This window comes from Coccinella septempunctata, chromosome 8 (assembly GCF_907165205.1).
Source record: "Coccinella septempunctata chromosome 8, icCocSept1.1, whole genome shotgun sequence".
In the NCBI taxonomy this organism is placed as follows: Eukaryota; Metazoa; Arthropoda; class Insecta; order Coleoptera; family Coccinellidae; genus Coccinella; species Coccinella septempunctata.
The window spans coordinates 11,419,558-11,433,554 of NC_058196.1; the positions used below are offsets into that span (position 1 = coordinate 11,419,558).

Consider the following 13,997-nt stretch of genomic DNA (forward strand, 5'->3'; position numbering starts at 1 on the left):
AGGAAATTGGATTATTTTTCCGCGAACGATAAAAACGATAGCTCAGAGATCACATACGTACCTAGCCCCCTTTATTTACAATAAGGTTCCAACAACAATAAAAAATTCTGCAACTCGTAATGAATTCAAAAGGAGGATCAAAAATTGGTTGAAAATGATGTCGGCAGGAGTGGTCGAGGAAATGCTCTGTATAAAAAATTCATTTCTTCATGTTTAGATAATGTGCCTGCTCGCTCAGTTTCTTTTCTTTCCTTTCAAGATGAGATGTCTATATTTTCTGGATTTGTCTCTCTTTGAGTGTTTTTTTGTTTTTTGAATAAATGAAACAATAATTTTCCACATAAGGCAGATCCAGTGGCTTGCCAATGGATATGCCTTCGGGAAAGATATATATATTTTTTTCTAATATTTTTTTGACATGTTGAGGGTTGAGGAACTCTTGTTGGTTTAATTAGTACTTGATGTTGTGCAGATTGTGAGAAATTTTGTATGTGGGTCAAATAAAGATTTTAATTATTATTATTAATTATTATTTCAGAAAGCCATTTTGATCGAAGAGGTTTTGAATGTTTTGATTCTCGTACCGGCTTTTGTTTATTTAGCTCGTTCTAGCTGCTGATAATTGAATCTTTTCGTCTAATTTCTTTGTGAAAACCTCAAAATATCGTTCAATAATTATGTCATGGTGAAAAACTGTGGATCTAATAATGGATTTCCAGAAAATAAGTTTTCTACGTTACTAAGGAACATGAAAATATACGTATTAAATTGCTAACATGTGACTTAGTAGTTCATTGATTTTTATTTTCAGTGCTCTGAAGTGGATTAAACTTCAGGGCGTAAAGGCCTGCAAACACTACTGATTACACCATGAGCAGTGAACATTTTACTGCAAGTCAATTGAGAACTGTTCATCCACGTAAATTGCTGTATGCAAGAAGCATTCCCTGCATGACTGGCCCAATAGAGGAATTTATGACTTTTGTACGCCCACAAAATGATGCTCAACTGCTAGGTACTCCTTCAATATATTCGGAAATGCAAATGTTTTATTGATTTCGATTTGGGAATTCAGTGACTGTAAAATTGTTATTTGGAAAGTCAAAGTGTTATGGAATCTGCTGTGAGTATTTTGTTCATTCATAAACCAATCATTTTGATAATTATATCATGAAGAAACTCGTGAAGAGACCATATCATAAAAAAATCATAAAAAAGCATAAAGAAACTATTCTGATGGTCTAACATATACGGGACCTGCATTCCCCTGTTAGGTTTTCTATAGTTGTGGTTCTGAGAATTCTGTAAATAATATGTTAGTAACTGAAATGTGTTATAATGGTATAACGAATATTCGTTTATATTTATTTCTGATATAATTTGTACGAATTTAAGTAGGTTTATTTATTCAAAACAACTTATGGGAAAGAAATAACACCTTTGACGTATAGTAGCTCACCATATACTTATAAGTCCTTGTCAAAGCTTTGTTCGTTGTCCATAAGTCCAAATTTCTGTTAATTTTTTATGAATTGCAAATAAAAATATAGCACATCCGACAGCGTATTTCATTGATATCAAATTATTTCAAACAATGTTCAGATGAGAACTGACATTCACAAAACAAATTCATACCTTTGTTTTTTCACCCAGAATGTTTGTTTTACGGTTTCAAGCAAGTCGATATCGAAATTCAAAATTCAATACAAGAAAGGGAATTCGAATTTCACGTCCTTCAATTATGAAACAGAAAACTGTTATTAAACAGTTTTTCTTTATTGACAGAACGTTTGCAGCGCCATCTCCTTGTCACAAGTGTTTTCACTCATCAAAATGTAGTCGGTTTTCAGTGATAGAGATATAAGGGCAGTTCCCTGATACTATAATCTTCTACTCTATAATATTCGATTTGAACAAATTGACATTCAATAGAAATACTGTAAACGTTACATAAGGTAACCAATAAATTATAAGGTTAAATTCAGATGCAGATTATTCATTGCCTCACCGTTTTGGCATGAACATTCTTAATATTATTGTAACCAATAAATTAAATATACTTAGATGGATTATATATTTGAATATTTTTTTTCCATCAATATTACCTCAACCAAGTGGAATAGATATATGTTGACTCTCCATGATTTTAGCCTTGCGGCTTTCACACTCCTCTCCAGAGGAAAATTCACTTATCCCAGATATCTCAGATATCAAAAGGATTAAGCTCTGTTAGAGCCCTTTCCAGGTTTTCGGGCTCTTGGTGGTGGTCGGGTCCGGGTCGCTCCTCGGCTCGCAGGAGGCTTTCATGGACACAATGAAACATTTCTAAAGCGCTTTGGGCACACGAAATCGCTGTTCGTAAGACATTTTATGAAATTCTTTTGTGAGGCCCTTTTTCATTCATTTGAATGTTGGAAGATACCACATTCTATTTTGAATGAATTACTAAGTTGTCAAAAGGAATACAGAATACTATATAAGAATAAAAATATTTTAATGATTCTCCAACAGGCACAAAAAAAATCACATTTCACATAAAGAATTGAATAACAAAAATCAAATTGATCAATAGTATACGTACAGTGAAGAATAATAGACAAAAAAAAGAAATATATGACATTCAACATAAAAAACATGAGTAACAAAAAAGAAATATCACATTCAACATGAAAAAAATAGAAATAATAGAGAACAAACAGATTTTAATATTACATGTAGAAAGGGAAAATGAAAAAAATATATATATTGTTATGGTTCAAAGTATAAGGTTCAATATAAAATTCCAAATCACATTTGAAAAGGATACATTATGATATATTACTTATATATTCAAGTTGAAGTACATATTTTTATACTGATATTCAAAATTCATATCCTATATCTATTGAGGCCAATAACTGAAAATGAAATGTTTAGATTATAAAATTTGTGAATAGTATCTATGAATAGATAAGTTTAAAATTAGGAAAATCAAGAATGTAGGAAAGTGAGGGGATGGAAACCAGGGAAACGAGAAAAAAAGAAAGAGAGATGAAGATGGAGAGTAGAGAGAAGCATTGCAGAAATTGTAAAAGAGTACAAATCGATTGAATAATTGGAAATTGAAGCCAAAACTCAGTTGAAGTAGAAACAGAAGGTATTACCATATCAAGACGATAATATTTATATTAGTAACATTCATTGTGATCCTGAGCAACCAATTCAACGGTGGAAGGACCTAGAAATAATAGATTAAAGCAACATATCCAGACAACAAGAAGACAAGGAGCATTTTGGTGTGAAATAAACTTTAAAGACAAACATAACCTACATTTGAATTCGTGGATATTGGACCATAGATTAGTCAGTAACATAGATGTAAGTGTAATTTTTTTATATAGAATTAGATTCAATTAATTATAGGAATTTAATTAGAATATTTCGAGATTTTTGAATTGAGAGTATTTTTAATGGCAGTAAATGTTATATTAATATATATAAATTTTTCATTTTTCTTGAATACTAAATATTGATAGAGTCTACCGGGAATTTCAAAATTTAATTTTATCATTTATTTGATTCTAAAATTCATTCTCATTTCTAACGAAAAAGCAAATAAAAGGAATCATAACAATTTTGGCGCCCAACGTGGGCAGAAAATTTTCATTTCTTATAATATTGAGAGTTATTGAAAGGCATTTTATCAAATTTCTTGATTCATTATATTTTTTTTATATATATTATATATTCCGAGTAAGATACAAATGGCAAAACGCAAAATGGGATTAAGAAATAAAAGAAATGAAGAAAATGAAATACTTGATGAGGAAGAAATAAGCAGAGATCAAGATATAGGAGAGAGCCGAATGAATAAAATTGTGAAGTTATTAGAAAATATGAACACAAGATTTGAAGAACAGAATGAAAAATTTGATGATATAATATCAGACTTAAGGAATACAATGAAAAATGAGAAAGATGAAATCATTACAAAAATAAAAGATAATGAAAATAAAATAAATGAAATAAATCATAAGGTAGAAACAAAAATGTATATTGCAATAGATAAAATAAATAAATATGAACAAAATATCACAGTGGAGGTAGAGGAACAACTCAAAATGTACCAACAACAACAAGAAGAAAAAATTCGATATATACAAGTAAAACAAGAAGAGAAGAATAACATTTTAATGGAAGAGATTTTTAAAAATAGAAAAGATCCATTTCCAATTGTTCTGATGAATACTGAAAATATACAAAAATTTGACGGAAACATGAAATATTTGCATCCAAAAATTTTCATAAATGATATAAAAAGTAAATTGAAAGCAGTACATGATTGGGAAGTTCAAAAAAATATTTTTAAAACATATTTGACATCCGGTGCATCATTATTGTTTGCAAGCCGAGAAGAAGAAATACAAAATTTGCAGCAATTTGAAATTAGATTCTTAGATTACTTCTGGGGATTTGTGCAACAAAATAATGTTAGACAGGAACTAATATGGGGAAATTTTAATTACAAAAGGAGTACAAATTTGAATGATGTTGAATGAAGAAAAAAATAAATGTTTCTGTCACCAAGGCTCATTTGAGTTCCGTTCCATAGTATGATGGTGAGATGTCGAAAACATCTTAGAAAATACAATGGAGAAAAAGAAATAAGCCGACACAAAACTTATAAAGGTGATCAAGAGTGCCTAAGGCAGAATATATTCATTATCGTAAGCAAGTGCTTAAAATACCTCGCGATTGCAGTAAGGTCACATAGCATTCACACGAGAGAGAAAGAACACGAACTATGTTCTCTATTGGATAAGACATATAAGTCGGCCCAAGCATAGCATTCCTTGAAGAAAGGACACCACATTGAATGTTCAAAAACAAGAATAACCACCAACATGAAGAGTTATCATCCGGTGATGTGATATGAAGCCATCGAGATCTATAAACAAACAAAATAATTCCAATAGAAAAAAACAGTCCTGAGCTACATAGCGCTTGGATACCAGTCACCAATAAGACGAATTTTAAACTAATGCAAAATTGCGCATGCGGATACATAAGAGCTGGCAACGTTTCCGTGCTCGCCGGGTGGAGAAAGGAATACAACTCAATCAATGAGGGGTTAAAACAGGTAAGATACAATATTAGAACCAAATTTCTTCGAAGATGCCTACCACAGCATGAACGACTATGGCTTCAAAGACCGAAATACTCAAATACCGGGTTTGTGCTGAGTTCCTAAGAAGCAAGGGGAGAACGAACTCGAGAACCAATCTAATTGATAGAAGGCGGACCTCCTAGTGGATCTCATCACTAGATGTGGCATCTAAAGGTGCCTTGGTCGCTCGTTCTCTTGTCTATATAAGTAGGTACCTACAACATTCTGTGCGAAGGAAACAGAATTCTATATTTTTGGATAAAATTTGTGAAATCTGTAGCACTGATAACTATGTGGAATCTTTGAAACTACTAGCAGCACTATACATTCTCGATTTTTTCTGTCGATGGAAAATTCTAGATTCTTGATTTCATAATTCAAAATTTCAGTTAGAATAGCGCTTTAACGCTACATCTTTACTATTTGATGATAACAAAGACTGAGAAATTGATTGATGGATTCATATCGATTTGTGTGTGAAGTTTTTTCACGTAAAAATCATTGAATTTTGGTTATTGAGTCTTATATATCCAATAATACGCATCACTCTGCTATTATACAACTTGAATTGAATAATTTTCATTCGATATCTCAGTAGATATGCTCATAAATATAACTCAGATATTCCAAAGACATCCCCGGACATCCCCAAGACATCCTCGGACATCCCATGATATCCCCGGACATCCCCGGACATCCCCAAGACATCCCGGGACATCCCCGATTTTCTCCGGACATCCCCAAGACATCCCGGGACATCCCCGGACATCCCCAATCTTGTACACCAGACCCTCGTTCGAAAATGGACATGGAATTGGAATATGATAGTGATTCGGATTCAGATATTGAAATCTTGCACGAGTTGAATGATTTCAATAGGTATCATGATAGACCATATATGATCCGTGAGAAAATCATTGGGATAAACGGGATGATATCGAATTCATTCGATCTCCAAAACTTCTGCAAGAGCAATTTTGAGTGAGATTGAGAAAAAAAATAAGCCACCCTACCTCAAGGTGAAATATCAACATTCAATTTCATATTTTGTCTCACTTGCAATCCATCTTCTGAACTGCTATGTTCAAAAGCAATTCCTTATTTCCACTTCGAAATATGCCTTTCGATAGGTACCAAATATAGATATTTTCAGAAACGAAGCACTGAATGCTATGTATCAACTATAAGTTTTACCCCACACCTCAATAATATAACAATCATAATGCTGATACAAAGATTACAACAGAACACAATGAATAAATAAACTGATCGCTGCAGTCTGACAGAAGTACTGATCCAAAGATTAACACAGAAATCTATGAAATGACAACCAACGAATCACAATTAGTTCAAATAGCCAACTATTTTGGCAACTGCACTGTCTCTTCTCATTTTGTACTTGATTGTAATAGGACGGTTTAAACCATAGATTAACTTTAATCGGAGATTTCTTAATCGGAAGTTCAAACTACGATTAATCTTACGGGCCTAAAAGATAGGTTTTGGAATACTTCTTCGAGACGACCCATTTCCATTTATTGGATATTCTGTTTACATGAACAATAACTTTCGAATCGGATGAGACTTGTGTGCGCCACAGTTCAGCAGGCGTAAGAAGTGGCGCCTCCTAAACCATAGAATTGTGTGATCTTGAAGTCGAGGGGGTTATTGTGAGAATTCCCATTTAGTGAATTTTTTTGTTCATCAATCTATTTTTTACAATCAGGATTAGATTTTTGCTCTTAGATTCATCAAGCAGAGACATAAGATATACTAACTCAATTTAAAGGTTCTTGTTTTGAATTTTGATGGAAACCTTTTTTTATTGAGTTCAGTTATAACGCAGTTACAGAGCTGCCATTGCATTCCATAGTATTCGGTCCAATATATTATGCTGTGGCTGCAAATCTTAGGGAGAAGATGGAGTTGAGAATGTAGTTAAATGCTCGTTTTGAATACTCTTGATTGTCAGTTGGATAATTTTTCAGGGTTAACAATCTTTCACCAGCTGTTCGAGAACATCATTATGGAAACAACTTATCGAACTTATCACTAGTATCAAGATAATCACTAATTAAACAAATTGTCTGAAAACTCACCCCTAGAATTCGAAGTGAATTGGTCACAATTAAATAATGAAAAATCAGAGCAAGCACTGATTTTTGTAAAGACATAAAATTGAAATTCTCCTGAAAGATTGACTCATATAAAGTCGAGTATTGTACAGTTGTTAGACAGTATGATATAATAGGCCAACAGGCAGAGCCAAAAAAAAGTCTCTGAATTTATTAAGCCTAGTTTTTTCTCAGGTGATTACAATCATAATATACAATAAAATGCTGCGGTCAGTCAAGTGGATGTTAGAAAATGTGCCTCTGGTGCGCGGTCAAACATGTCATGATCACCAACATAATAAAATCAATTTCTTAAGGCTGAAACTTTATTAACTTTTGTTTTTTGGTATGTAAATCAAAATTATGATAGTCAGTCAACGGCCAATCGGGACCCAGCTGGTCAGTAAGCTCTAATGTGCGTAGCGCGAGGCGTAGCGTCGTTTATAAGAGTGCAATTCGTTTATTAAGCGTGAATTTTTTTTTACTACTACTGACTATATTATTAATAAATGAAATGGTCAGTCAGCCGTTCCGTAGAACAACGCCCGTCAGTCAGTGGATAAAATATTAAATTTTTTCGGTCCCTATAGATATTACATTATAATCATTCAAAATAACACATTTATTTTAATAAGACACTCCTGTGTCGCAATTGTGCCTTGAAATCTCACAAATAGAATTCGTTCGAAATCAACAGTGTACTCAACTAACGCAGGTATACACACAGGTAAGAACTCCTTGATTTTCAAACATTTTTAACTAATATTCATTTAATTCATTATAGGGATAAAAAGCTATAACAATTCATCACATAATTCATCATCTGAATCTTTCATATCATTATTCTCACTATCGTGATCTGACACGTCAAGCTCAGGTGTTGCAGAATCAAAAAATAAATAAATTTGTGATTGCTTAATTCAGATAAAGATATTTCTATACCTGTATTATCTTGTAAAGGTTGGATAATAACATCCTGTACAAGTTCTGATAATTGATCGCCTTTGAACCAATCACACTCATATTTCTAATCCACCAACTTCCAGCTGTAGGTAATCAGTAGTAGATAGCTCCGTTGAAATTTGACGGTGAGCATTACGCCAAATATTTGTAATGAATCGCGCTCTTAAGAACTGCTGCATCAATTCTGATTGGCATGGTGGCATACTCGACCCATCTACATTGATTATTTTAATTTTAAAACGATCGTTTGTGGTACTTAGACATTTATACGTCTTCGAAAATTGAACGAATCTTGCCTCGTCAATTGATTTTATTTTTTTCAAGACGTATAAATGCAAACAAATTCTTGAACACCATTTAACATATTATTCTGGTTGCTTTCATCTGCAAGTCCAAGGTCAGCGAATGTTTCTTGAAAATCTTTTTTCTTCATGATCTGCAGGAGTGTTTTACTTTTCTCATAAAAAGCTGGCTTAAAATCATATTCAGTTAGAGCATGCAGTCCAGGAAGAGCATTGCAAACAGAATTTCACAATTTTTTATTCATTCTACTGACATTAATCATCCTTTGATGATTCCTAGTCCTAACTTCTATCTAGGCGCATTAATGCTGACGACTGACCAGCAGTGTCCCAATTGGACGTTGACTGACTATCATTATTTTGATTTACATACCAAAAAACAAAAGTTAATAAAGTTTCAGCCTTAAGAAATTTATTTTATTATGTCGGTGATCACGACCTGTTTGATCGTGCACCAGAGGCACATGTTCTAATATCCACTTGACTGACCGCAACATTTTATTGTATATTATAATTGAGATCACCTGAGAAAAAACCAGGCTTAATAAATTCAGAGACTTTTTTGGCCCTGCCTCTCCGTCTATAAGTCAACTTAATTGAAGTTCAACTATATTTCCACGACCATTTGAGCAACAGCAAGATCCATAATTATACACCAACATAACCTAATTATCGTCTCCCTCATTCCGGTTTCAAATTACACTCCATAAAGTCACAACGATGCCAGATAATGAACGAATACGAATGAAACTCATTCACAGAGTAGCAATTGAAATGGTTCACATCTGCTCCATCGCAACATTGTCCATGATGAATTCAGTATGGCGTGGAATGTTTACCTTGCTATCATTCACAATAGCAGATTAATTGAGGTCAGCATGAAACAATATTTCGCATCCACATAGCTGGAATAATTAGAAGCTGAACATGAAATGTGGGGGAAGTTTTTTCATGTGGACATTCTTCTAAAATAATGTATCAATTGAATATCGATGCATTCTTTTTACTTTTTTGGGCACTTTCTGCACCATCAGAAATTATAAATATAAAATTCCAAAAGCCCTCAATGAAAATTCCATTGGCCTTCAATGAAAAGTCAAGTGAAAAAAATGTTTGAAACGGCATTGAGCTCGTGATTTATTATCTATCATTAAGTGAATTAGTGAAAACAAAATTTTTCAAATTGCTATGTAACTTACATGGTTCCTTGAACTTTGCAAAGATAACATCAGTTTAGTTTAACGTTACTGTGTTATTTCGTATTTTATTGAAATAAAATCTTCGAGGTTATACTTTGCCTCAACATGTCTAAATGTGCCGGCTGTTATGATGACTTCACTGAAGGTGGCACGATTACCACCTGTTATGTTTGTCTGGATACTCTGGATCTATTTCAATGATAAAACTTCGAAAGGTTCTGGCATGAATTGCTCTGGTGCTATAGTTCGTCTGAAATAAGGATCTCATTGTTTATCGCTGCATTGAGTGTACTAAAACTGGTGGTGATAGCCCAAGTATTTTCGCAGTTATTGCTGGTCTGCAAACCTCAGTGGATAAATGGTTTTCTATTTCTGGAGATATTGAAACTTTAACTAAGGTTGAATTACCTTAAATTTCGGAATCTGGTACTGGACTGAAGTCATCAGTCTCAATGCTGAATGGCAAAATGAAGAAGTATATCAATATGTGCATATTAAGTCTATCAAGGGTGATAGATGATGAATTTGATTTCATTCAGTGGCCATGTAGTTCTGCTGGGGGATTTTAACACTCATGATGATTCATGTCGAAGCCTTATGCAAGAAAATAAATTAAGCATTCTTCGCCTTGAGTAAACTGAAAACATCCTTACCGCTTAGGTCTCTAATCGATGTATACTATAGCCTTGTTTATTGTCACCTGTCCTACAATATTCTTCTCTGGGGAAACTGTACTTCCTTCAGTACAGTTTTTGTGGCACAGAAGAGGGTGCTACGTCTCATTTTTGGTTTGTCTTGCCGTCAATCATGCAAACCCTTATTTGTGGCCAATAAATTGCTGTCTCTCTCTTGTATATATATATTACAGTGTCTCATTTACGCCAAAGACAATGAAACATATTGGGTTGAACTGTCGAGTTCGCATGATCAAAAAACACGTAATTCGCAGTTACTCTTGGTTCCAAAATATCGGACTCGCAGTTTCGAACACTCTCCGCTATATCAAGGTATAAAATTGTACAATCATTTGCCTTCTTATGTAAAATCATTGAACAAACAAATGTTCAAGAGAGAAATCAAAGAAATGTTGATACAAAGATGCTTCTATTCTATTGAGGAATTTTAACTTAGTAATTAAATGATGTAAATTGTTTTCAGATTAATATTCTAGTACTTGACTTGTCCTGTACACTTTCTTTTGTCCTAAAGGATTAATAAATTATGACTTTAGCCTTGCGGCTTTCACACTCCTCTCCAGAGGAAAATTCACTTATCCCAGATATCTCAGATATCAAAAGGATTAAGCTCTGTTGGAGCCTTTTCCAGGTTTTCGGGCTCGTGGTGGTGGTCGGGTTCGGGTCGCTCCTCGGCTCCCTGCTGTAGGTTGGATTCCTGCTCCACCCGCACTTCCTGTAGGAGCTGACGGTGTTCCTCTGAATTTCCCATGTACTTGCGTACAGTTCTCGCCGTTCCCAGCAGTACCGTCATCTGCATGACTCTATAGATATTTTCGTCCAGCTGAAGTTTCCTCAAGTTCTCTAGTAGTTTCTTCGGTATCAGGCCTGTAGATGATATGACAATAGGGATGGTCTTGACATCTTTCAGCTTTCACTGTCTACTGGTTTGCTCCTCGAGATCTCTGTACTTTGAAATTTTTTCGGTGTGCCTATCTAGAAGATTGTTATTATTTGAAATCGTCACATCGATGAATAGTGCTCTGTTCTCATCCTTATTGAGCAATATGAGGTCTGGTATATTGTGGGTTATTTTACGGTCTGTGAGAACCGTGCGATCCCAGTAGAGCTTGTGATGTTCACTTTCCAATACAGCATCCGGATGGTAATTGTAATAAGGAACCTTTTTCGAACTTAGAAGTTAGTGTTTTAGTGCCAATTCTTGGTGAAGAATCTTGGCACAGCCATAACGACAGCTATCATCTGCCACTGAGGCATCCTTGGCGATATATTTCATGTAGTTCCTTGTTGGAATCACCTGATCCTGGATGGCGAGCATGAAGCCCTCTGTCTCAGGAAACAACCTTCCGGAAGTCAACCAGTAGTTCGACGCAGATATGTCGACGTAATCATGGTTGACCTCGTTCTGGTGCCTTCCATGCAAAGGTTTGCCAATCAGTTTCTGCATTTTACTTTCTGCAGAATGTTCGACGGTTTCCAACTGGTCCTGCTGTAGCTTTAACGGTGTAGAAGTATCAGCAACACAAACTACTTGATGGTGTTCTGATGAAGTAGCCTTGCTCAGAAAATATTTTCGAAGTCTTTCAATTCCTTGGTCATACGGTTGGACAAATCAACAATTCCTCTACCCCCAAGATGTCGTGGCAGCTCGGTCCGTTCCATTGAGCTTTTGGAGTGATGTTCATTGTGTTTAGTCAGCAAGGTCCTCATTTTTCTCTGTAGGTTGCTAAATCGGTGGTGGTCCAAGAGATGATACCGAATGAGTAGCTCAGCGCCGAGCAAGCGTAGGTATTGATAGCTTTCATCAGATTCTTGCTGTTAAGACCAGTTCTCATTATCCTTCTTAATCTTCGGGTGAACTCCTCCGTTAGTTCTTTCTTCATCTGGATCTAGTTGATTTTTCTTGCCTGTCTTATGCCCAGATACTTGAATGTGTCTCCTCCCTTTAATGCTTCAATGCTTCAATTTCTGCACCTTTCTTAAGTTTGAACGTTAGTTATGACTTTAGCCTTGCGGCTTTCACACTCCTCTCCAGAGAAAAATTCACTTATCCTAGATATCTCAGATATCAAAAGGATTAAGCTCTGTTGGAGCCCTTTCCAGGTTTTCGGGCTCGTGGTGGTGGTCGGGACCGGGTCGCTCCTCGCCTCCCTGCTGTAGGTTGGATTCCTGCTCCACCCGTACTTCCTGTCGGCGCAGACGGTGTTCCTCTGCATTCCCCATGTACTTGCGTACAGTTCTCGCCGTTCCGAGCAGTACCGCCTTCTGCATGACTCTATAGATATTTTCGTCCAACTGAAGTCTCCTAAAGTTCTCCAGTAGTTTCTTCGGTATCAGGCCTGTAGATGAAATTACAATAGGGATGGTCTTGATATCTTTCAGCTTCCACTGACTTCTGGTTTGTTCCTCGAGATCTCTGTATTTTTAAAATTTTTCAGTGTGCCTATCTAGAAGATTATTATTATTTGGAATCGCCACATCGATGAATAGTGCTGTGTCCTCATCCTTATTGAGCAATATCAGGTCTGGTCTATTGTGGGTTATTTTCCGGTCTGTGAGAACCGTGCTATCCCAGTAGAGCTTGTGATGTTTATTTTCCAACACAGCATCCGGATGGTAATTGTAATAAGGAACCTTTTTCGAACTTAGAAGTTGGTGTTTTAGTGCCAATTCTTGGAGAAGAATCTTGGCAACATCATCATGTCTCTTTTTGTACTCCGTGCCAGCGAACTTCTGACATCCCCCGGTGATGTGCTGGATAGTTTCATGTGTCGCACAGCCATAACGACAGCTATCGTCCGCCACTGAGGCATCCTTGGCGATATATTTCATGTTTTTTCTTGTTGGAATCACCTGATCCTGGATGGCAAGCATGAAGCCCTCTGTCTCAGGAAACAACCTTCCGGAAGTCAACCAGTAGTTCGACGCAGATATGTTGACGTAATCATGGTTGACCTCGTTCTGGTGCCTTCCATACAAAGGTTTGCCAATCAGTTTTTGCATTTTACTTTCTGCAGAGTGTTCGACAGTTTCCAAGTGATCCTGTTGTAGATTAAACGGTGTAGAACTATCAGCAACACAAACTACTCGATGGAGTTCTGACGAAGCACCCTTGCTAAGGAAATATTTTCGAAGTCCTTCATTTTCCTGGGACATACAGTTGGACAAATCAACAATTCCTCTACCCCCAAGATGTCGTGGCAGCTCTGTCCGTTCTATTGAGCTTTTGGGGTGATGTTCATTGTGTTTAGTCAGCATCGTCCTTATTTTTCTCTGTAAGGCTGCTAAATCGGTGGTCGTCCAAGAGATGATACCGAATGAATAGCTCAACGCCGAGTAAGCGTAGGTGTTAATCGCTTTTATGAGATTCTTGCTGTTAAGACCAGTTCTCATTATCCTTCGCATTCTTCGGGTGAACTTTTCCGTTAATGCTTTCATCATCTGGGTCTGATTGATTTTTCTTGCCTGTTTTATGCCTAGATACTTGTAAGTGTCTCCTTCCTTCAATGCTTCAATTTCTGCACCTTCCTTGAGTTTAAACGTACCATCTTCTATTTTCCCTCTCGTTATGTTCAGCA

At 35.6% G+C, this 13,997-nt stretch overlaps 1 protein-coding gene and 1 long non-coding RNA gene across 3 annotated transcripts in view; both read right to left on the minus strand.

The window, feature by feature from the left end:
* The window catches only part of LOC123318930 (C3 and PZP-like alpha-2-macroglobulin domain-containing protein 8), a 1,198,665-nt gene that overhangs the window by 846,325 nt on the left and 338,343 nt on the right, over positions 1–13,997 (minus strand). The gene's annotated exons all lie outside the window — the stretch shown is intronic.
* LOC123318948 lies at positions 2,683–3,273 on the minus strand. The gene is made up of 2 exons (XR_006538429.1): positions 3,144–3,273; positions 2,683–2,897 (listed from the first exon to the last, which is right to left on the minus strand). It is a non-coding gene; the product is annotated as an uncharacterized LOC123318948 (long non-coding RNA).